Below are 24,843 nucleotides of genomic sequence, written 5' to 3' on the forward strand. Positions count from 1 at the left end.
GCCAGATCCTCCAGCATGCAAACTCCGTGCCAGAGCCCTCACCCCATCCTGTACCCCAATCTGCTGTCCCAGCTGAGCCCCCTCCCAGAGCCCACACCGTCCTCTCACACCCCAAACCCTTATCCCAGCCTAGGGGGACCAGGTGTCCAGTTTTCGACCGGAACACCTGGTCAAAAAGAGATCCTGGTAGCTCCGGTCAGTGCCGCTGATTGGGCTGTTGACTGTCTAGGGGGCAGCGCCATGCTCCTCGTGGCTACTGGGAAGCAGTTGGCACGTACCCCCCTCCTGCTCCTACGCATAGGGCTGGGGTGGGGACTCTAGAGCCCATGGGCCAGATCTGGCCCCCTGGTTAATTTCATCCAGCCCGCAGCATCCCCCTGTGGGGCTGGATCCGCTGCGCCAGCTCCTCCCGCTGTAGGGGGAGGAAGCCCTGAGCGTCTGCACACCCCTCTGTGGGGCTGGAGCCACAAGCAGGGAAAGCCCTGAGCCTCTGCTTCCCGCCCCCCCCCCCCCGAGAGGCTGGAGCCACAAGTGCCAGCTCACCCTGCTGCAGGGGGAAGCTCTGAGCCTCCGCACCCCCTTGGGCAGGTGAGTGAATGGCCCACGATTGATTTTTGTATGTGGGGCGAGGGCCTGTGACAGAAAAGAGGTTCCCCGCCCCGGAGCTCTCGTGCCCCAACCCTGATCCCCCTCGCACCCTCCAACCCCCTCAGTCCCAGACCGGAGCACCCTCCTGCACCCCAAATCCCCCAGCCCAGAGCCCCTCACCCTGCACCCCCACTGCCTGCCCCAGCCCAGAGCCGCGGAGCCCGCACCCTCAGCCCCTCCCGCCTGCCCGCCGTGAAAATGGGCGAGCGGGAGCGACGGGGGGCGGGAGCGGCCCGCAGAGGCGAGGCAGGGCGCAGGGCGTTTGGTTGTGAGCGAGTAGAAAGTTGCCAACCCTAACCCCAGCCCGAGCCCCCTGCCCCAGCCCGGCGAGAGCGAGCAGCGCGGGGGGGGGGGGGGCTCCGCGGCACTCGCTCGCCAGCAGCAGCTGCGGCATGAACCCTGCGCTACGAGCCCGGCCCGCGTCCGCTCCGAGGCACCCGGGTTTGCAAGCGGAGAGCTCAAAGCGCCCTGGGGACCCGCTGGTGCCGGGGCAAAAGGACGGTTCGCGCCGCAGGGGCAGGGGCAGGGGCCGCCCCTCCCCCGGCGTTACCTGGCACCCCCGCCCCGAGGCGGGGCTCGGCGCCGACCTCCGCCCCGCCGCTTCTCCCCAGGCGGCGGGAGCGGGGCGGCGCCACTGCGCAGGCGCGTCGAAGAGGAGGAGGGGGGGGTGGAGCACCACCCCCTCCCCCCCCCGTGAGGTCACTCGGCCCGCGCCCCTCCCCCCTCCGGCAGCGGCCGAGGGTTGCCGAGCGGCGGGCCGGGGCTCGCGGGCGCCGCTAGGGGGCGGTTGCGGGCGCAGCCGGGCGAGCCCAGCGGGGGGGAGGCGGCGGCGGCGCTGGGAGCGGGGCGGCGGTGCGGAGCCCGGCGCAGCTTCCTGGTCGCGTGCGGGGAGCCCGGCACCTGCTCGGCGCGGCCCGCGGGAGAGAGGCGCCCCAGGCCGGGAGCAGCGGGGCGGCGCTGCCCCATGGTGCGGCAGGTACCGAGCCGGGGCGGGGGCACGGGCACGCTGCCCGGGGAGCCGCCCGCCGCGCTGGGGCCGGGGCGAAAGTTTGCGGGGTGTGGGCGGCGGGAGGTTACCCGGCCCCGGGTCGCTCTGCTTGGCCGCTGTCCAGGAGGGGCGGCCCCGTGCGAGGGGCGGGGTCCCGGGGTTGAGGGGGGGGGGGGTCCGAGGTTGGGGGGCTCTGAGCCGGGTGGGGAAGCCGATCAGCATCTTCCAGCCCGACGCCAGGCACCGCTGGTTCATAGCTAGTGTCCTTCGGCGATGGTGTTTTGCAGGGCTCCGAGCAGCTGTTACGAGCTCCGGTCTCTGTCCCACTGGGATACACCGTGTTTCCCCGAGTAGGTTAGGTGCTCTGAATGGCAGCTCTGGGGAGGCTGGCCAAGCGCTGCCAGGATGAGCTTTCAGTTATGAAGTCCCTTCTCCGAGTTTGCAAAAGGAAAAGGAGGACTTGTGGCACCTTAGAGACTAACAAATTTATTAGAGCATAAGCTTTCGTGAGCTACAGCAAATCTCTGAGTTTAGTTTCCAGCTGCATTTAAACTGGCTATAAATGACTTGGAAACCCTTGCCAACTTTGTAAATATCCCAAGAAGTTCACATAGCTGAGAAAAGTTGACAGATATTCATTGCAGTGTAACTTGCAGAAGGGTTTTTTTGTTTCTTTTTGTTATAGGGCTATTCTGATTCGTTTCATCTTCTTCACCTTGGCCTCTTCTTTCCAATCACAAAATATATTGACAGGTTTCAGAGTAGCAGTCGTGTTAGTCTTTATTTGCAAAAAGAAAAGGAGTGTTTGTGGCACCTTCGAGACTAATAAATTTGTTAGTCTCTAAGGTGCCACAAGTACTCCTTTTCTTTTTGAAAATATATTGAATAATAGTTTGTCTGTAGCTCACAAAAGCTTATGCTCAAATAAATTTGTCACTCTCTAAGGTGCCACAAGTACTCCTTTTCTTTTTGCGAATACAGACTAACACGGCTGCCACTCTGAAGTTTGTCTATAGTATTGTTTTTAAAACAAAGTTATTTTAACTGTGTTTTTCTATTGGTCATCTTTATTTCTGGAGTAGTAAAGGTAAATGGACTTGAACTTTTCAAAAAATTGCAATCTCATTTTAGTTGCCATATTTCTAAATATTCCCTAATTTGCTGTTTCATAGATAATATAAACCACCTCAGAGGGTGCCAGTTTTCCTCAGTAGCTCTTTTCTGCATGTTGCGTTCTGACTTGTACCATGTATACAAGTTTTTGGTGCTATAACTAAGCAGCAAAGAAAGTAAAATACATTCGATTTTAAAGTGTGAAATTTCCACTCAGTTGGACCTTCTTATGACCTCACCTTTGCTGTCTCCAACAATTTAGCCATCTAATGTGGAGGAGGCAGGGCAGTTGAAAGTAAAGGGTATGCTTTATGAAATACACACACTACTTTCATGTTTCAGAGTAGCAGCCGTGTTAGTCTGTATTCGCAAAAAGAAAAGGAGTACTTGTGGCACCTTAGAGACTAACAAATTTATTAGAGCATAAGCTTTCGTGAGCTACAGCTCACTTCATGCATCCGATGAAGTGAGCTGTAGCTCACGAAAGCTTTTATGCTCTAATAAATTTGTTAGTCTCTAAGGTGCCACAAGTACTCCTTTTCTTTTTACTTTCATGTTGTCTTTTTTGCCTCCATTCTTAGCTTCATTTGTCTCTTTTTTGAATATAAACTTTTTGGAGCATGGGTTGTTTTTCCCTGTATGTCTGTACTGCACATTGATAGCCTTAAATACAGATACTGCTAATTTGACATTTGAAACATTACTTACTTGTAGTAATACACTTATAACTGGTTTCAGAGTAGCAGCCGTGTTAGTCTGTATTCGCAAAAAGAAAAGGAGAACTTGTGGCTACCTTAGAGACTAACAAATTTATTGGAGCATAAGGTTTCGTGAGCTACAGCTCACTTCATTGGATGCTGTAGCTCACAAAAGCTTATGCTCAAATAAATTTGTTAGTCTCTAAGGTGCCACAAGTACTCTTTTTTTTTTTACACTTATAACTGAAAGTCTTAAATGTAAGTGCTGATATAGCAGAACTTTTGTACCATTTTCTTAACACTTATTTTTTCAATAACTGTGTTCAGATTTTTTTATACTCATTCACATTTAGGAGGATCATTATTTGGTTGTTTTAAAAAAGTATTTAAACTTTTGTAAACAACAACAAATTGTCTTAATAGTTGGGTGGTTCCACTTCCAAAGGAAATCGCTAACAAACAGGAGTCAGAAAAGAAAGATGAGATCCCATTGCAACTAGTGAATTCTGAATAACTGCTTATGAAATAAAAATAATACAGTCTTGGTGACACTTCACTTCTTCAGGCACTGTCTTATTGTGGGGAAAAAATCTTGACTGGGAGAAGACAAATCATGTTTAAAACATCCATTTAGAACCACATTTCTTATTTTAAATATATTGGAAAAGGAACATGTGCCAAATAGTAGGAATACTTATCACATATATAACACTGTACATCTTCAAAGTATTTTACAAATTAATTTATTTGAAGAGCTGTCTTGTGTTGATAAGATTGTTGAGGAAATTATTTTTTTGTTTCATGAAACACTTTATATTAGTGACATATTTGATCCTTACTTATGCAGATTCTTTAACACGCAATTTACTTGCTAGAGGTTTTGTAATTATAAGCATTTATAAGGGGCCTATAATTTTATCATCTGTTTTTACGTGTTTTATAATTGGAGCAGTTAATTCACACTTTTAATTGAAGAGAACACAGAATGTTATTCTAATATTAACTGAATTCCTGTAGAATATCTTTCTTGTTTCAGAAAACATTATCAATGTGAAAAGGCTGCTGTAGCAATTAGATTGAAGTACCAAACTAAACTTTGTAGTTTAACAATCACTTATCTGGACAACTGGTAAACTGTCTCCACAGTGGATTTTTAAGTGATCAGTCTCTATAACATAGAGACAGGTCAATAACACTTCTTACATGGAAAATTTAATTAGTAAAATCAGAACAATGATGATGATGTGGATACTTTGTGGAATCTGATTACTTTTACACATCAAATCTGTGTTTTCCCTCACCTACTCAAGTTGAGAGCAAAACTTAAATTTAAGATTCCTGTTTTTTAAATTTGGGTTACTTCAGTGATACATAAACAGTTTTTCAATATGTTCCTGTGCAGTTTTTCTATGAAGCTCAGTAACAATAATCTTTCACCAGCTCAAGAATTTTCATGTATACAAAAGTAAATAAAGCCAAAGAATTGTTAAGTAGACTAAACAACAATATGGATATCAGTGTTTATATTTCCTTATTTCATTTGTTGCTGATGGTCTTTAACATGTAGTAGCTACAGATTTAACTATCAGATTAAAAATAAAAAAAGGGGACTCTGACCCTAAATAGACAGTTAAGACTATTTATTTGTTTCAGTCCATCTTTTTAAAGATAGTAATACATATGTGTCTATATTAAGAGTTTTGTGTAGTGCTTGTAGCCCTTTTTTCCCCTCAGTCCTGTGCGGAAGTGTTCCCTTGCATCCACTGAATTTATGAGAACAGTTTTATATCAGAGACAACTGTGCACAATTCTTCTCTTGGAAAGAGTGCTACAGTAGATGATTGAGAGAAAAGGATTTTTAAAATTATTTGCTAGCTCATGAAGCTTGAAGAAATATATAATTTGTTTTGTTTTTGTATTATTGGGAATCAGAGTGTTTGACTTAATTGTATAATCAATGATTCATAGATTTTAAGGTCAGTAGGGACCATCATGATCATGTAGTCTGACCTCTTGCACATTGCAGGCGACAGAACCTCACCCACCCACTCCCGTAATAGACCCCTAACCTCTGGCTGAGTTGCTGAGTGCCTCAAATCATGGTTTAAAGACTTTACGTTTCAGAGAATCCACCATTTACACTAGTTTAAACCTGCAAGTGACCTGTGTCCGATGCTGCAGAGGAAGGTGACAATCTGACCTAGGGGAAAATTCTTTCTCAGCCCCAAATATCGTGATCAGTTAGACCCTGAGCATTTGGGCAAGACTCACCAGCTAACACCTGGGAAAGAATTCTCTGTAGTAAACTAGAGCCCTCCCCATGTAGTATCCCATTGCACAGTTAAAAACAAGCTATCTTACAAGTGGTAGTTTTTATTATGCAAGACACACAGGGCTTGAACCCACAAAGGGACTTTAGGCATGCCTAAATCCAACATTTAGGCATTCTTGGAGATCCTTAAAACTGCCACTCGGTTGCTGCTTAACCTTGGAGGTTCCTTGTGGTGGCTAAATTTCTGCTGGTGAGAATGCACAAAGCCACATAAATCCTGGTGTTGCTGAGCTGCTCACAGCTCCACTGGGATTCTCAAATTAGATGTTCCTCAGTCTGTTTTGCCTGTGGGATCTGATCTGGGAGGCATTTTCAGCGCATGTTGACTGGATCAGGCCCAGTCCAGGACAGCCGGGTGTGAGCAGATTGGGAGTTTTTTGAAGTGGGTGTGCGCATGTGTATGTACATACATAGCCAATAGCTCAGTGGTTAGGGTACTCATCTACAAGGTGGGATACCTGTTTGCAAATTCACACTCTGTCTGTTTAGGAACAGGGACTTGAGCCCATGTTTACCACATCCCATGTAAATGCTTTGACCACCAGGTTATTGACTATAATGGAGTGGAGGTTTTACTTGTGCTCTCTCTTTGGCATGAGTGGGGGTGTGTGTGTGTGCTTATGAGATGTGGTTAAGGTGTCTAAGTCCAGGAATGGATTCATGGCTATGAATCTGGAGTGGAGATAATCACTCCAGACCAGGGATGGTCAAACTTTTTGGCCCGAGGGCCACATCGGACAATAGAAATTGTATGGCGGGCCAGGAATGCTCACAAAATTGGGGTTGGGGTGCACTCTGGGGTGGGGCTGGGAATGAGGAATTTGGGGTGTAGGAGGGTGCTCTGGGGATAAGGGCTGGGGCAGGAGTTTGGGAAGGGGTGCAGGTTCCGGCTGGGGGTGCAGGCTCTGGGCTGGGGATGAGAGGTTTGGGGTGCAGGAGGGTGCTCTGGGCTGGGATTGAGGGGTTTGGAGAGCAGGAGGGGGATCAGGGCTGGGGCAGGGGGTTAGGATGTGGGGAGAGGCTGAGGGGTGCAGGCCCCGAGTGGCACTTACCTCAAGTGGCTCCTGGAAGCAGTGGCATGTACCTTCTCCGGCACCTAAACGGAGGTGCGGCCAGGCGGTTCTGTAGGCATCGCCCTTGCAGCTCCCATTGGAGTGCATAGGAGCTGGAGTGGGCCCATGTCGCGGCTTCTGGGAGCTGCATTTTGCAGCCCCTGACCCTGTGCCCCGACTGGGGTTGAGCCGTGTGGTGTGGCCCTCGACCAGTGCCCCGGCCGGAGCAGGACTGAGCCGCGTAGTGTGGCCCCTGACCCAGCGCCTGGCTGGAGCGGGTCAAAACTGTCTGGTGCAGCCCCTGACCCAGCACCCTGGCTGGAGCGCCGGAGCGGGGCCGAGTCACTTGGCGTGGCTTGCAGGATGGCTTAAAACAGCTCACAGGCCGGATTCGGCCCACGGGCCATAGACTAACTAACTCTGGGCCAGACAGGAAATCTGGCCCAGTGTTAGGTGCCTAACTGCCTTTGAGGAGTGGGGCTTAGATTCCACTCCTTAGCATTTCCTGATGTCTAGGGCAGCACCCTGTTCAGTATTCAGAGTAGCAGCTGTGTTACTCTGTATTTGCAAAAAGAAAGGGAGTACTTGTGGCACCTTAGGGACTAACAAATTTATTTGAGCTTAAGCTTTCGTGAGCTACAGCTCACTTCATTATCCGATGAAGTGAGCTGTAGCTCACGAAAGCTTATGCTCAAATAAATTTGTTAGTCTCTAAGGTTCCACAAGTACTTCTTTTCTTCCTGTTCAGTATGTTATCCTCTGTGAATCCCGTCCTCAAGTGCTTAACTCTCCCAGTGGATGGTACAGGGAGGCTGGGTGACTAACTCAAGACTAAAGATTTCACTTGGCAACAGAGCCCGTAAAAGTTGGATTTGTAATGTTGACCATTGCTATTCCTAAGTTCTTTTGTGGATCTAGCCCAGAGGGCCTGCGGGATCTTCCTGCCTGGCCCATGAGCTCCTGGCCCGGGAGGCTAGCTTCCGGCCCCTCCCCTGCCATTCCCCCTCCCCCGCAGCCTCAGATCACTGCACCGCTGGTGCAATGCTCTGGGCGGTGGGGCTGTGAGCTCTTGCCAGGCAACACAGCTGCAGAGCCGTGGCCTGACCCGGTGCTCTGTGCTGCGCAGTGGCGTGGCTGGCTCCAGCTGGGTGGCACGGCCGCCTGTCCTGATGCTCTGGTGCTCCAGGCAGTGTGGTAAGAGGGCAGGGAGCAGGGGGGGGTTGGATAGAGGGCAGGGGAGTTTGGGGTGGTGGTCGGGGGCGGGGGTGTGGATAGGTGGCGGGGTGGTCAGAGGGCAGGGAATGGGGGTTGAATGAGGGCAGGGATCCCAGGGGGGCAGTCAGGAAGGAGGCGGGGGTTGGATGGGGCTGGGGGGAGCAGTCGGGTGGAGGGGTCTGGAGGCGGTCAGGGAACAGGGTGGGTTGGATGGGGCAGGAGTCCTGGGGGGGCTGTCAGGGGGCGAGAAGCAGGGGGGCCGGGCCACGCCTGGCTGTTAGAATTTTGGAAAACCAATGTGGCCCTCAGGCCAAGAAGTTTGCCTGCCCCTGATCTAGCCCATAGTACTTGAAACAAGTTGTTTTGACTTTACAACGCATTCATTGAAACAGTCTGTTATAAAAACAGCAAGAAATCCGGTGGCACCTTAAAGACTACCAGATTTATTTGGGCATAAGCTTTTGTGGGTAAAAAACCCACTTCTTCAGATGCATGGAGTGGAAATTACAGATTCAGGCATTATATACTGACACGTGACGAGAAGGGAGTTATTTCACAAGTGAAGAACCAATGTTGATAGGGCCAATTCGATCAGAGTGGATGTAGTCCACTCCCAATAATTGGTGAGGAGGTGTCAATTTCAGGAGAGGCAAAGCTGCTTTTGTAGCGAGCCAACCACTCCCAGTCCCTATTCAAGCCCAAATTAATGGTGTTAAATTTGCAAATGAATGTTAGTTCTGCTGTTTCTCTTTGAAGTCTGTTTCTGAAGTTTTTTTTGTTCAAGTATAGCTACTTTTGTATCTGTTATAGAATGTCCAGGAAGATTGAAGTGTTCTCCTGCTGGCTTTTGTATAATACCATTCCTGATGTCTGATTTGTGTCCATTTATTCTTTTACATAGGCGCTGTCCGATTTGGCCAATGTACATGGCAGAAGGGCATTACTGGCACATGATAGCATATATAACATTAGTAGACGTGCAGGTGAATGGGCCCTTGATGGTGTGGCTGATGTGGTTAGGTCCTCTGATGGTGTTGCTAGAGTAGATATGGGGACAGAGTAGGCAATGAGGTTTGCTACAAAGGTAGGTTCCTGGGTTAGTGTTTCTGTGGTGTGGTGTGTAGTTGCTAGTGAGTATTTACTTCAGATTGGGGGGCTGTCTGTAAACCAGGACTGGCCTGCCTCCCGAGGTTTGTGAGAGTGAGGGATCGTTTTCCAGGATAGGTTGTAGATTGCTGATAATGTGCTGGCGAGGTTTAGCTGGGGGCTGTAAGTGATGGCCAGTGGTGTTCTCTTATTTTCCTTGTTGGGCCTGTCCTGTAGTAGGTGACTTCTGGGTACCCGTCTCCCTCTGTCAATCTGTTTCCTCACTTCCCCAGGTGGGTATTGTAGTTTTAAGAATGCTTGGTAAAGATCTTGTAAGTGTTTGTCTCTGTCTGAGGGATTGGAGCAAATTCGGTTGCATCTTAGGGCTTGGATGTAAAAAATGGATCATGTGATGTGTCCTGGATGGAAGCTAGAGGCATGTAGGTAAGTATAGCGGTCAGTAGGTTTTTGGTATAGGGTGGTGATGTGACCGTCGCTTATTTGCACTGTAGTGTCCAGGAAGTGGATCTCTTGTGTGGACTGGTCCAGGATGGGGTTTATGGTGGGGTAGAAATTGTTGAAATCCAGGTGGAATTCTTCAAGGGCCTCCTTCCTGTGAGTCCTTATGAATCATAGAATCATAGAATATCAGGGTTGGAAGGGACCCCAGAAGGTCATCTAGTCCAACCCCCTGCTCAAAGCAGGACCAAGTCCCAGTTAAATCATCCCAGCCAGGGCTTTGTCAAGCCTGACCTTAAAAACCTCTAAGGAAGGAGATTCTACCACCTCCCTAGGTAACGCATTCCAGTGTTTCACCACCCTCTTAGTGAAAAAGTTTTTCCTAATATCCAATCTAAACCTCCCCCATTGCAACTTGAGACCATTACTCCTCGTTCTGTCATCTGCTACCATTGAGAACAGTCTAGAGCCATCCTCTTTGAAACCCCCTTTCAGGTAGTTGAAAGCAGCTATCAAATCCCCCCTCATTCTTCTCTTCTGCAGACTAAACAATCCCAGCTCCCTCAGCCTCTCCTCATAAGTCATGTGCTCTAGACCCCTAATCATTTTTGTTGCCCTTCGTTGTACTCTTTCCAATTTATCCACATCCTTCCTGTAGTGTGGGGCCCAAAACTGGACACAGGACTCCAGATGAGGCCTCACCAGTGTCGAATAGAGGGGAACGATCACGTCCCTCGATCTGCTCGCTATGCCCCTACTTATACATCCCAAAATGCCATTGGCCTTCTTGGCAACAAGGGCACACTGCTGACTCATTTCCAGCTTCTCGTCCACTGTCACCCCTAGGTCCTTTTCCGCAGAACTGCTGCCGAGCCATTCGGTCCCTAGTCTGTAGCGGTGCATTGGATTCTTCCATCCTAAGTGCAGGACCCTGCACTTATCCTTATTGAACCTCATTAGATTTCTTTTGGCCAATCCTCCAATTTGTCTAGGTCCTTCTGTATCCTATCCCTCCCCTCCAGCGTATCTACCACTCCTCCCAGTTTAGTATCATCCGCAAATTTGCTGAGAGTGCAATCCACACCATCCTCCAGATCATTTATGAAGATATTGAACAAAACGGGCCCCAGGACCGACCCCTGGGGCACTCCACTTGACACCGGCTGCCAACTAGACATGGAGCCATTGATCACTACCCGTTGAGCCCGACAATCTAGCCAGCTTTCTACCCACCTTATAGTGCATTCATCCAGCCCATACTTCCTTAACTTGCTGACAAGAATGCTGTGGGAGACCGTGTCAAAAGCTTTGCTAAAGTCAAGAAACAATACATCCACTGCTTTCCCTTCATCCACAGAACCAGTAATCTCATCATAAAAGGCGATTAGATTAGTCAGGCATGACCTTCCCTTGGTGAATCCATGCTGACTGTTCCTGATCACTTTCCTCTCCTCTAAGTGCTTCAGGATTGATTCTTTGAGGACCTGCTCCATGATTTTTCCAGGGACTGAGGTGAGGCTGACCGGCCTGTAGTTCCCAGGATCCTCCTTCTTCCCTTTTTTAAAGATGGGCACTACATTAGCCTTTTTCCAGTCATCCGGGACTTCCCCCGTTCGCCACGAGTTTTCAAAGATAATGGCCAAGGGCTCTGCAATCACAGCCGCCAATTCCTTCAGCACTCTCGGATGCAATTCGTCCGGCCCCATGGACTTGTGCACGTCCAGCTTTTCTAAATAGTCCCTAACCACCTCTATCTCTACAGAGAGCTGGCCATCTCTTCCCCATTTTGTGTTGCCCAGCACAGCAGTCTGGGAGCTGACCTTGTTAGTGAAAACAGAGGCAAAAAAAGCATTGAGTACATTAGCTTTTTCCACATCCTCTGTCACTAGCTTGCCTCCCTCATTCAGTAAGGGGCCCACACTTTCCTTGGCTTTCTTCTTGTTGCCAACATACCTGAAGAAACCCTTCTTGTTACTCTTGACATCTCTTGCTAGCTGCAGCTCCAGGTGCGATTTGGCCCTCCTGATATCTTTCCTACATGCCCGAGCAATATTTTTATACTCTTCCCTGGTCATATGTCCAACCTTCCACTTCTTGTAAGCTTCTTTTTTATGTTTAAGATCCGCTAGGATTTCACCATTAAGCCAAGCTGGTCGCCTGCCATATTTACTATTCTTTCGACTCATCGGGATGGTTTGTCCCTGTAACCTCAACAGGGATTCCTTGAAATACAGCCAGCTCTCCTGGACTCCCTTCCCTTTCATGTTAGTCCCCCAGGGGATCCTGGCCATCTGTTCCCTGAGGGAGTCAAAGTCTGCTTTCCTGAAGTCCAGGGTCCGTATCCTGCTGCTTACCTTTCTTCCCTGCGTCAGGATCCTGAACTCAACCAACTCATGGTCACTGCCTCCCAGATTCCCATCCACTTTTGCTTCCCCCACTAATTCTACCCGGTTTGTGAGCAGCAGGTCAAGAAAAGCGCTCCCCCTAGTTGGCTCCCCTAGCACTTGCACCAGGAAATTGTCCCCTACGCTTTCCAAAAACTTCCTGGATTGTCTATGCACCGCTGTATTGCTCTCCTAGCAGATATCAGGAAAATTAAAGTCACCCATGAGAATCAGGGCATGCGATCTAGTAGCTTCCGTGAGTTGCCGGAAGAAAGCCTCATCCACCTCATCCCCCTGGTCCGGTGGTCTATAGCAGACTCCCACCATGACATCACTCTTGTTGCACACACTTCTAAACTTAATCCAGAGACACTCAGGTTTTTCCACAGTTTCGTACCGGAGCTCTGAGCAGTCATACTGCTCCCTTACATACAGTGCTACTCCCCCACCTTTTCTGCCCTGCCTGTCCTTCCTGAACAGTTTATAACCATCCATGACTGTACTCCAGTCATGTGAGTTATCCCACCAAGTCTCTGTTATTCCAATCACGTCATAATTCCTTGACATCACCAGGACCTCCAGTTCTCCCTGCTTGTTTCCAAGGCTTTGTGCATTTGTATATAAGCACTTGAGATAACCTGTTGATCGCCCCTCATTCCCAGTATGAGGCAGGAGCCCTCCCCTCACAGACCTTCCTGCCTGTGCTTCCTCCCGGTATCCCGCTTTCCCACTTACCTCAGGGCTTTGGTCTCCTTCCCCCGGTGAACCTAGTTTAAAGCCCTCCTCACTAGGTTAGCCAGCCTGCTGGCAAAGATGTTCTTCCCTCTCTTCGTAAGATGGAGCCCGTCTCTGCCCAGCACTCCTCCTTCATGGAACACCATCCCATGGTCAAAGAATCCAAAGCCTTCTCTCCGACACCACCTGCGTAGCCATTCGTTGACCTCCACGATTCGACGGTCCCTACCCAGGCCTTTTCCTTCCACGGGGAGGATGGACGAGAACACCACTTGCGCCTCCAACTCCTTTATCCTTCTTCCCAGAGCCACGTAGTCCGCAGTGATCCGCTCAAGGTCATTCTTGGCAGTATCATTGGTGCCCACGTGGAGAAGCAGGAAGGGGTAGCGATCCGAGGGCTTGATGAGTCTCGGCAGTCTCTCCGTCACATCACGAATCTTCGCCCCTGGCAAGCAGCAGACTTCTCGGTTTTCCCGGTCAGGGCGGCAGATAGATGACTCAGTCCCCCGGAGGAGAGAGTCCCTGACCACAACCACCCGCCTTCTCCTCTTGGGAGTGGTGGTCGTGGAACCCCCAACCTCAGGACATCGCATCTCATGCCTCCCAACCAGCGGAGTCTCCTTCCGCTTTCTCCCCCCAGACATATCATCTGGTCCACTCTCCGCATTGGTACCTGTGGAGAGAACATGAAAGCGGTTAGTTACCTGTGTCTGTGTTACTGGAACCCGGACATTCCGCTTACCTCTTCTGGAGGTCACATGTTGCCAAGCTTCTTCACTGGCCTCTTGGCTCCTCTGTGCAACCTGCTCTATATCTTTAGAGCTTTGTGCCCCTAGAAGGCTATCCTGAGTTTGGTCCAGAAAATCCTCAGTCTCTCGTATACAACGCAGGGTCGTTACCTGTTGCTCCAGACCTTCAATCTTCTCTTCCAATATGGAGACCAGCTTGCACTTTGTACAGACAAAGTCGCTTCTGTCCTGTGGAAGAAAGACAAACATGGCACACCCAGTGCAGGTCACAACAGCTGAATCCCCCCCTTCCATATCACCTACCTACTATGAGCTTCCTCAGAGACGTTGGCAAGATATAAGCCTCACTGGGCTCACTCCAGGCGAACTCCCAGGCAAACTCCTGCTGTGAGCTGCTCTGCTGTCCCCGCTGCTCCGCTGCCGCTCAGCTGGTTCGCGAGGCTCTGGCTATTTTTAAACAGCCAGGCTTCCCTGACGCAAACACACAGACACCCTAATGCCCGCCCCCTGCAGGCTAGCAGCCAATCAGACACTCACTCAGGCTCCCTCCCAGCAAACACACGCTCGGATACTTCCTCAGCAAGCAAACACACACACTCGGATACTTACCAGTCCCAGGCAAACTCCTGCTGTGAGCTGCTCTGCTGTCCCCGCTGCTCCGCTGGTTCGCTGCCGCTCAGCTGGTTCGCGAGGCTCTGGCTATTTTTTTTTTTTTTTTTGAGAAAGATGTCATCAATGTAGCGCAAGTAGAGGAGAGGTGCTAGGGGACGAGAGCTGAGGAAGAGTTGTTCTAAGTCAGCCATAAAAATGTTGGCATACTGTGGGGCCATGCGGGTACCCATAGCAGTGCTGCTGACTTGAAGGTATAAGTTGTCCCCAAATCTGAAATGGTTGTGGGTGAGGACAAAGTCACAAAGTTCAGCCGCCAGGTGTGCTGTGGCCTCATCAGGGATACTGTTCTTGACAGCTTGTAGTCCATCCTCATGTGGAATATTGGTGTAAAGAGCTTGTATATCCATGGTGGTCAGGATGGTGATTTCAGGAAGATCACCAATGCATTGTAGTTTCTTCAGGAAGTTGGTGGTGTCTCGAAGATAGCTAGGACTGCTGATAGCGTAGGGTCTAAGGAGAAAGTCCAGTGTTACACTCCTTTCTGCAATTCTGTTGTATTTCTGTTATCCCCCATGACTTTTTACTTTAGCAGTCTGGGTTGTCACTAACAAAGATTCAAGTAACTCTGGTCTTGATGTTTTTCACAGCTATCCTATGTTGAAATTGCAGATTAGAAAATTATTCCACAATAAATTATATTAATGAAAGAGGTTTTAAATGATGGTATTGAATATTTGAGTTATATGGAACATATAATAATAATAATAGTATCTAGCACAGATTATCTTGTTCCCTTTTCTTGCCTGACACAGTAGTAGAGCCACATTCACAATGTAAGTGGGAATGCTGTAAATAGAAGAGGAAGGTTTGGCCTTAAAGTTCTAGTTTTGAAAAAAAGAAACTGTAAAAATGACACATTTATAACCAGTGGATCAGTTTCCTGAGTGTATTCATTGACAAAAAAAATAAGGTTTTTCTGCTCTTTGCTCCTGTTAATGCAGCAGAGTACTTTTGTAGAGTGGTTTGGATTCGGTTCCTTCTTCATCAAACAGTATTGTTTATTAAGTTCTAACTAGTTCCATCTGTGCAAATTCACAAAAGACTATAGGATTTACCAGGTGTCACTTGTGGTGATGTGTGAGAAGGAAATAGTGCAGCTTAATTTTAAAATCCTATGTTGCATTCTCAGTTAGTAGTTAGGGGAAAACCCCATCCTTTTTATTTGTAAATGAAATATATATATGTGAATACCACTAAGAAACAGCGAACAATTTACCTCTCAGAATACAATCACCTTGCTTTAAGGATGATGAGGTGTTATGGTTTTAATAATTATAATGAAGTTTAATGAAGAGCTTAGATACTGTTAGCTTCATATCAGTATGTACTGAACCTTACAAAGAGTAAATCTTTTTTTTTTCTTTAGCATTGCAAGTATAGGAAATCAAAACAGAATGAGCTAGCGTGTTTTAGAAACATTATGCCATTTATTTATTTCTTCCTTGCACTCAAAACATTTGATGGAAAACAAGTCATTCAGAAATACTCTTTAATGAGTGACTTGTATGGTATACAGTCCTTCTCTTTTAACTCTTACTTTCACACTACTTTGTTTTTGGCAGACTCTTTTCCAAGCCTTGAAGACTTTTTCTAAAAAGGGGATATTGATGCCTCCTTATTTTTGAAAATGTTCCATCTACCAAATTAAAATATATCTCTATTTCCATGGCTTATAATACTTAGATGACATAAATAGCTTTTGCCTTGAATTATAACTTAACTTTATGCTATGATTTCATGTCTTAACATACTTGTCAGCTACACAAGGCTAAGTTGAAACATCTGTTGTGCTATACCACCTTACTTTTAGAAATTTGTAACAGGCTGTAATGTGCATGTTCCCTAAATGTTAATATTGCTAAAGACATTGGTGTTACGCTTTTGTGAAGTGGTGGGAAATATTCAGTTTATTTCTTTTTGTCTTGTAATGGCTGATGCATTGGTGACTTTATTTTTATCTTCACAAATTTCATCACTTAGTGTACACTTGATATTTGGTTTTTTTATGTATCTTTCCCTTTTGTCCTTTGAGATGATCTGAACAAGTTAAATAGCTAAATTTCCTAGTAACTAGATTATAAAGCAAGTAGATGTATTGCACAAGAAACACAGTAATTTTATGATGTGGCATCTCAGATGAATGAGTGATAGAAAGTAACGGATTGTAGAAATAAGAATCCCAATCCTGCAAATGGATCTGTATGAGTGGACCTCTGTCCCCACGCAGAGCCCAGTGGCCTTTGTAGAGCTTTCCACAGGTGTGAGGGTCCATTTGCATACAGCCCCTTGAAGTCAATGGGGCACTGTATGGGCGCGGAGATCAACTTGTATAGCTCATCTTGCAGGACTGGGGCCATAGATACCAGCTCCCCCAAGTCTCCCCAGTAGCTCTGTGCTTTGATTTCCTTCCATAGTTCCACTGAAGTTGTGGATCCTCTGAGTTACTGTTTTCCCTTTCAGTCTGTGACAGTGAAAGTAAGTAACATGCAGACTTACCAAAGGAATTTCTAAACATCCTCACAGCTTTATTCTTAGACAGCACAAGAAATATATAGATATGTGGAAAAATTACAATACCTGCATGTAAATTCTGCCTCAGTTTCCTCACAACTCTTTGGATTTTGGTCAGTATCCTTATAGGGTCCTAGGGACCCTCCTTTTATCCTTTTCCTGCACAGCCTTAACATCTGGTCTGGTCTCTATAATGGCTTATAAGAGCTTTCCTTGTATGAAGTTTCGGTCCCTCTGTGACAGATGACCATCCCCAATGTTTTCATCTCCCTTGTCAGGTGATCCATTGCTTTGTTATGGACCCCTGCAATCAGACTGGTAAAGTTGGTTCCCCTTGGATTCAGACAGCATATTGTCCTAGGATTATTCTATGTGAATGGAAGACGATCCAGGTTATCGACTATTGATTAGTATTTAATTCATCCCTGTGTGTGCACACTGTTCTGAAACCAAATTAGAAGGGTATAACTAGCAATTTTAACTAGAGCTGTTGTGCCGGGGACATCACAAAGGATTTAAAAATGTCTTCATCTGTTTTCATTCCGATTAGCAACAACATGGAAAACTTTTAAATTCTCCACAAAAGAAAATTCCCCCCCAAAATTTTAGTCAATTGAAACAGAATGTTTCAACAAAATCAAAATCTTTTATATCAGCTTTGCTTTTGCATTATGATATGAAATACTCATTTTTTTAAATGAGTCATTACACAACAAAAAATCAGTATGCTTTATTCTGATATTTTTAATGTCAAGTTTGTCACAATTTTATGAAACATTTTGACTCTGGAATAGCATTCTCTTATGGGAAATGGTTCCATCAATTTTTTTCCTGACCAATTCTAAATTTAACACTTCCGCTAGCTTCTTTATTTTCTCCTACTGAGAGTTGCTTTTCCTTTCAAGCTTAGCTCTGGGGCTTACAGTATTAATCAAGAAAAGTTTTACTTAATAAAGACTTAAATACGTTTTAGGGAAGAGAGCATTATATGAACAAAGGAAACGGACTAAAGTATTATTTCATCATTATGTTACATGATGGATTATGTGTATCTCCTTAATGTACTAAAGCAGCCAAGGCACATCCTGCTAACCTAGGAATCTCCCAAGCTTTAATCACACACACACTTGTGGAAGTCAAGACGAAAAAAGGTACTAAACTTCCCAGCCACAGCTACAAATCCTAATAAGCTATGTACTATTGACCTTCCTGTGATGATATCTTGATACCATAAATTCTCTTAAAAATTATGTAACCTCCTTAAGAGTTTAATCTATATAAATGCAATCCAAAAATCATGGTACCTGCTGCTTTTTTGTTGTTTCTAATGCTTCTAGATAATCCTGGTTATTTAGTGACTCTTGCCTGGCACTGCTTTCTCTTACTCATGATGTTGAAGTTGGTCAATAATTGCAGGAAGTTGAGCTCTGACCTGTTCTACTGTTTCTGTGTACTTTAATGATTCTTACATTGTTTTAGCTTTATTTGCTGATGTCAATGTGGTGGTCTTCAATATTGATGAACTCAAATCTGTGGCCCGCATTCTGCAAACACCTAGGCCGGGTCTACACGCAGTTTTGTACTGATATAACTATTTCATTTAAGGAGTATGATTATTTTTACCGTAATAGTTACACAGGTAAACATGCTAGAGTGGGCTTATTTATACTGGTATAACTTATTTCTGGTCCCACAAGAGAATAGTTATAGTACTCTACTCATTCAATACAGATATATCTATGTACACGCTAGGAGAAGATTATATTGCATTAATTATAGCATTATAATTGGATGCAAAAGTTGTACTTCTAGGCAAAGTCTTTCACATGTACTTAAAGTTAAGTATATGTAAGTGTTTGCAGGCCCTCTGATTAGCGTGGCTGTATCAATGTTACAGAACATGCTAGCTCTGATGGTTTATTTTGAATAGGATAACTTTTTTAAATGTGTTAGCTGGGAGTGAGGTGTTAGCTAAAGTTCTAAATAATGCATTCTAAAAATCTAGTTTTTGTTGTACTTCAATCACGTTGAAGATAGGCTAGCACATGCCAAAGTACAGCAAACCTTTTCTACATGCTAGTGTGTGTTAGTCCAACCCATCCAACCCCCCTTGCTCCTTGTCTCCTGACCGCCCCCCGAGGACTCCACTCCCATCCAACCCTGCTGCTCCCGGGGGAGGGGCCAGGGGTTAGCCTCCCCGACCAGGAGCTCAAGGGCTGGGCAGGATGGTCCCACGGGTCGGATGTGCCCGAGGGACGTAGTTTGCCCACCTCTGGTCTAAAATGTTAGTGGAATTCCTTAGTTGACAGTGGAGCCCAGGTCTGTAAGGTTGTCTGAAATCTTCAAAAACTTGTACTTTGCTTCCTCTCTTTGGTACTTCTAGATTTCCTTCTGCTGTCATATTCTCAAATCACTCTACTACTGCTGCTGCACCCTTGTTCATTTGGAATTTCATTCAAGGTTTGTGGTAATTTCTCATCTCCATTCATCACTGGATGTTCTTAAGAAAAAAATGGTATAACTTATTTTCCAGATCATACCCTATTATGTTCTCTATGTTTGTGTTCTCCTTGGCTATGTCTTCTTTTGGTTTCTGCTAAAAGGCATAATGTCACTAACTTTACTGTTGGCCTTTTAAAGAAATTTTGAGTTAATTTCATTTTGGAAGTAGTTCATGCCTTACTTAAACCAGTCTCATGCATAAGTCTAAGATTTTGTCATGGATATTTTTAGTAAAAGTCGTGGACAGGTCATGGGCAATAAAGAAAAATTCACAGAAGCCTGTGACCTGTCCGTGACTTACACTAAACATATTCATGACAAAATGAGGAGCTCAGTGGTGGGGTCCCCACACCACCCCTAGCAGGTAGGCAGTGCGGGGGCCCACTCAGAGCTCTGGAGGCCAACACCACTTGTGGGGGCTTGGAGCTCCGGAGGCCCTCACTCCCCATGGCGGTTGGGAGCTCTGGGGTACCCCCTGCAGTGGCGAGGAGCTCCAGGGTATCCCCCTGGCAGGGGTACTCTGGAGCTCCTGGCCGCCATGGGCTGAAATCGCAGAGGTCCCTGGAAGTCACGGATTCCATGACTTCTGCAATCTCCATTAATGAATCAATCGTAGCCTTACTCGTGCATTACGCTAATCAAGGTAACTTTTCATGTGAGCCATACCCCTATACCATGTTTCTACGAGAAGATCCTATTTTACTTGTATATCTTTAAAATATAAAACTAAAAACCTTTTGTGTGGGTTTTTTTCTGAAACACTTTTTTGGCAACAAGTAGTAAAGTGTGTGTTTTGTATAATGTGAAAAAGCCACTAGCAATTTAGTGTTGCTTGTTGGACTTCCTGTTTTCTGAGGAATTCTACAAAGTCTGTCCATTTTTGTAATGCTGTAGCTCGTAGATATTGCAAGTCTTGTCCACCAGTGTGGATTGTTTCCTTTACTATTTCTGTTTTTGCCTAATTGAAGGACTCAGTAGCATAATTCAAACAAATACTTTACCATGAGCATGGAGACCATCTGAATGGAAAACAGAAGCATTTAAATACTTCGGGTCTGAAAATGATTTGAAACTCACTGGAGATCCCAGTTGTAATTGAGGAAAATACAACTTTCAAATGTTTTGCTTTGCATTTTGAGCCATTCATTTCTTACCTGAGGAAGTAGCTGTGGATTACACATGTATTATATTAACAATAGGTTTTTTTTAATGAAGAGGCTACACTTTTTAGGGAATTCAGCTTCTAGTCACGGTTGAAGAAATATTTCATAGCTCTGTAGTTAGCCATAAACTATTTTTGTTGTGTCTGTAGATTTGGGTGAATGAACCAACATGGTCGGTCTCTCTATGAAGTAGTTTTCAAAAAAGTGCACATACTTAAAGATAGACCCTGAGGGACTGCTCTAGTCAAGGCTTGCTGTCTTATGTGGTACATTAGTCCAAAATTCTGTGGCAGAAATCCCAGAACAATGCAGCTATACCCTAGTCAATACACTACTTTCACTTCAGTATTCTCAGTTTCTGTACTTGGATGTTAGTTCAAAGTATGATACATCGCACCCAAATTTTCTTTGCACATTCTTGAATTGAAAACACATTCCTTCAAACTGCTGTATTTCAAGTAGCTTGAAGTTTGGGAAATTTGTTAGTCTCTAAGGTGCCACAAGTACTCCTTTTCTTTTTAGTAGCAGGAAGTGATTGTTTTTTGAGTACTAAAAAGGAGATGCGCATTGTCTCCTCCTCCTCTTTTTGGGTAGAGGCAGAGGTGACTTTATATTGACGGGAAGAGGTTTGAATCCCTCATTCCTTCCACCCCAATAAATCTTGGCAGCAATTAACTGCCTGCACACTCTGTTCCAGTATCTGGCACCAATCAAACATCTGTGTGATGAAGTATATTAGTGTGATGTTTCTGTTAAAATAAGAAACAGTTAAATAGCAAGGCTTTCACTTAAATCACCCTCATTGGACATCACTCAACACCCCATTGAGATAAATGGAGCAGTTAATACCTCCGTTATTTTTTTAAGCTGTCTGCAGACCCAGGCAATCAGTTACATTCATTTCACATTTTGAAGGTTATGTCTGGAAACATAAAAGGATTGTGACCTATTTTTTAAACTGTAGGTGAAATTCTGGAGCACAAGTATACATTATTTAAAACATAATGTGGCAGTTCGCAAAATCATAATCTCATTATGCATATAGCCTTGGTTGTGGTTAAAGTTGTCTGGGCACTTCCACTCTAAGGGCTTGTCTACACTTGGAAATTTACTAAAGTAGCTATTCAGAGGTAACAGTAGAATTTCTAATTTTAAGTCAGTTTAGATGGTGATCTGATTTTGAGGACCTATGATTTATTTCTAAGTAATGTGCCACTGTGCTCTAAAAATAAGATGTAATCCTTAAAATGAGACACAGTGAATGTCTCCGTGTCTCTGTTACCCAGGTATAAGGTAAAGATTCTATGACAATTTTTTTAAAAATAGTATTCCAAGTCCTCACCTTCGCCTATAACCCTGGCATCTAAAAGGCTGACTACCTACAGTATTTGGCTGGTGTATTGTTTTCTTAAGTTCAAAACATTTTCATATAGTACTTGTAAAATTCTTAGGGAGCAGTTCTGACCCTTAAACTCAATCCATCGCATAAAGGGAAAACTGTCTTATTCTAAGGCTTAACCGTGGATCAGAACTATACAGTTCTGATTTAGAGCATGTCTACACACTTTCTGTACCAATTTAACTATATCAGGTTAGAAACCCGTGTAGTTAAATTGGTATGACCCCCTGGTGTCTGTTTCATTTGCAAAAGTGGTGCTGAATGCAGGTTAAGCTGAACAAATGGAGCTTTATTAAACCTCGTGGACTGCTCTGTCCATGTCAGTTGCTTGCAGCCCAACTCCTCACATTCCTTGTTTCCCCTCAATGTCAATGTTCCCTGAAGGAATTGTTCTTTAACTCCAATTCCAGTGATCATGATATATCTTCTCTATTTTACAAACATTTTAATATAAGCATTAAAAACAAATAATTGATGCCCAGACTCCCACCCCCCCCGTATCTCTTTGGCCAGAGGTTGTTAGCTTGTTGCCAAGTTGGAGTCTCATCTTTACCCTAGACTCATCTGTTTCAGAGTAGCAGCTGTGTTAGTCTGTATTCGCAAAAAGAAAAGGAGGACTTGTGGCACCTTAGAGACTAACAAATTTATTTGAGCATAAGCTTTCATGAGCTACAGCTCACTCTGGTTACATAATCTTTGAGATAGTTTGGTCTGCTCAACAGGTAATCATACCGGGAGTGACCTAATTGTGTCCCTGTCACCTCTCTCTCCATTCTGTGATGATCTTTGTAGGCTCTCTCTCTGGGTGTTGTCTGCTGGCTCATAAGTGCCTCCTCTTCCTTCGGATCACTTACTTCTCTTGTGTATTCACTTTGTATGATCTGGGTGTCTTTGCACCCTTCATGACCCCTTTAGTTCGCTCCTTCTGCTGCCTCTCTACGGGCTAGATCCTCAGAGAAGTGCCTGTGTCCAGGGCCAGTAGGTCCTTGTATTCTGGTGCCTGCTTTCTCTGATTGTTAGCCATCTCCTCTTGGCAGTGTGCTCATCTTTTCTGGCTGCAACAGATCTCCCCTCATTTGTAGTAGGGTTTTGATCCTTCATTCCATCAGTGCCTATGCTGGACTGTTTTGGCATTCTTTTGTGCCAAAAATGCTGACAAGGCATCTGAACCAGAAGAAACAGCCTTGTGTTACAGTTTCTTAGCTGTTGTCACAGCTGATTCCAAGTTACCATTATTCTGTGGGTATACTGGGGAGGTGGTGTGGTGGCCAAACACTCATTTGTGTGCAGATTCCTTGAATTCTTCTGAGGCAAATTGGGGTCTGGTTTCAGTGAATAAAATCTCCGGAATGCTGTTATCTTGTAAAGTGGGCCTTCACTTTGGCAATCACTCACTCGTTTCTTGAATCAGGCAGGGTTTTGATCTCCGAGAAATTTGAATAGCAGTCCACTGTAATCAAATACTGCTTTTCCTTGAAGGTGAATAAGTCTGCTCCCAGAGTTGGGTGGGCAGCTCATGTGGTAACAGCGTCTCTTTCTGCTGGTGGTTATCAGACAATGGGATCAAAGAGCAGCGTTGTGTATTGATTCTTGACAAGTAAACATACTCTTGAGTCCATCTAAGACAGCTGTCAATGCCATAGTGTGAGGCAGGTATTTTTTGCATGACATCCTTGTGATTCTTCCTGCAGGTACCCAGTGTTGTGAAACATCTTGTTACTGTCTGCCCGTGGCATGAGAGAGCCTTATCTGTGCCTGCTGTGGGTCAGCTCCCTGACTTCACTGGCCACAGGGAACACAAGCACTCCTCTCTCAGCCTAGGCTTCACTGTCCCTCTGCAGGTTAGTGATAGGGACACTCCAACTCCTGAGCACTTTGAGTGTCTCCCTGGTATGTCCAGCCCCAGTTCCACTGGACACTCAGTTTTCACAGATTCGCTGTTCCCGAGAATCAGTACATTGCAGCTTATAAGCTTCACCTAAAATCACCCCTTCGTTTAACACACAGCACTTTGATATGGTTACAGAGAAAACAAGCAGAAGTTTATTTAACCAAGAGGAGAGATGCAAATGATAGCAAGTAGAAATATTGTAAAGAAAGAAATGGTTGTATATAAAATAAAATCCTACCATGCATTCTAGAACCTAGACCAATTTAACTAGATACTTTAATGGCTTTTAGAGCAAAGGTCACCCCAAAATCCTGCCAGTGTTTTTTCAGCCAGATCTGGCTGGAATCCTTTTTTTCATGAAGCAAAATATTATGCGAGCTTGTCCCCTAGGTAAAGGGTCCTATTTGTCTCTGTGCAACCCCAGATATATCAAAAACAGTCGTTTGAGATTTATTCATAAACAGGGCACCCTCCTATTGTGTATTCCCTCCTGTAGATTTTGTGATCTTTTATCAGGTTTGCAAAATTGTCTAGCTAGTGACTCCATATGGAAATAGATTTATTTTGTGAGATACACAATAATCAGACAGAGAGAGAAGACCCTATTACCCTCTGCCTTAACAGAATCTGTCTGAGGCATGTCACTTCCGGGTGACTTGTCTTAACTTCAAGGTTCTAAGAACAGAATTTCCAATACGGATACATAACTATTTAAATATAATCCATATATACATTTCACAGTGATGATGATGACTAGTGGGCTATTTGCTCTCGGTAGAGACCCTTCGTGCCACCCTTTGGTGAATTATTGTGCATATACTTGACCCAGGGGATCCCTGTACAGCTATGCCTCCCATGCCCTGCCAGTTGGCACAAAGAGGTTCCTGGATCACAATCCTTATGAAATGAGGCAGGAACAACAACTCTGTCCTCAAAATCTGATTCTATGTGCTCATCTTCAATTTGAATATATGGTTCCACTCCTACTGGTACTTGGCTTCTGTTTTCTGGCCATCCTGCTAGTATCACTCTCTGGACTGCTTATAGCTGGATGCCCTTTTCTGTAGCCTCTTTGATTTCCATCAATTTCATTGTTGAAACTGGGAGATTGAATCAGTTAATATGCTGCACTATGTCCTGATCTCCCTTCCCCCAGCTCACTGTTGGTGGGTATGTATGCCCTGCTCAGGATGTCAGCTAACACCAGTAATTGTCCTGGACAATATCTGATCTCTTCTTGGTAGTG

The 24,843-nt window shown here is 45.5% G+C and overlaps 1 protein-coding gene across 3 annotated transcripts in view; it reads left to right on the forward strand.

Annotated features, from left to right (window-relative positions):
- The first annotated feature begins 1,452 nt into the window (after nt 1-1,452).
- PTPN3 (protein tyrosine phosphatase non-receptor type 3) overlaps nt 1,453-24,843 on the forward strand; it is a 273,767-nt gene continuing 250,376 nt past the window's right edge. The window contains exon 1 of one of the 3 annotated variants that reach the window (XM_038392799.2): nt 1,453-1,624. The gene's annotated coding sequence lies outside the window, so the exon portion shown is untranslated. The remainder of the gene's footprint in view (nt 1,625-24,843) is intronic. The other 2 variants (XM_038392796.2, XM_038392797.2) reach the window with 2 other exon arrangements.

Source organism: Dermochelys coriacea, chromosome 2, assembly GCF_009764565.3.
Source record: "Dermochelys coriacea isolate rDerCor1 chromosome 2, rDerCor1.pri.v4, whole genome shotgun sequence".
NCBI classification, from domain to species: Eukaryota; Metazoa; Chordata; order Testudines; family Dermochelyidae; genus Dermochelys; species Dermochelys coriacea.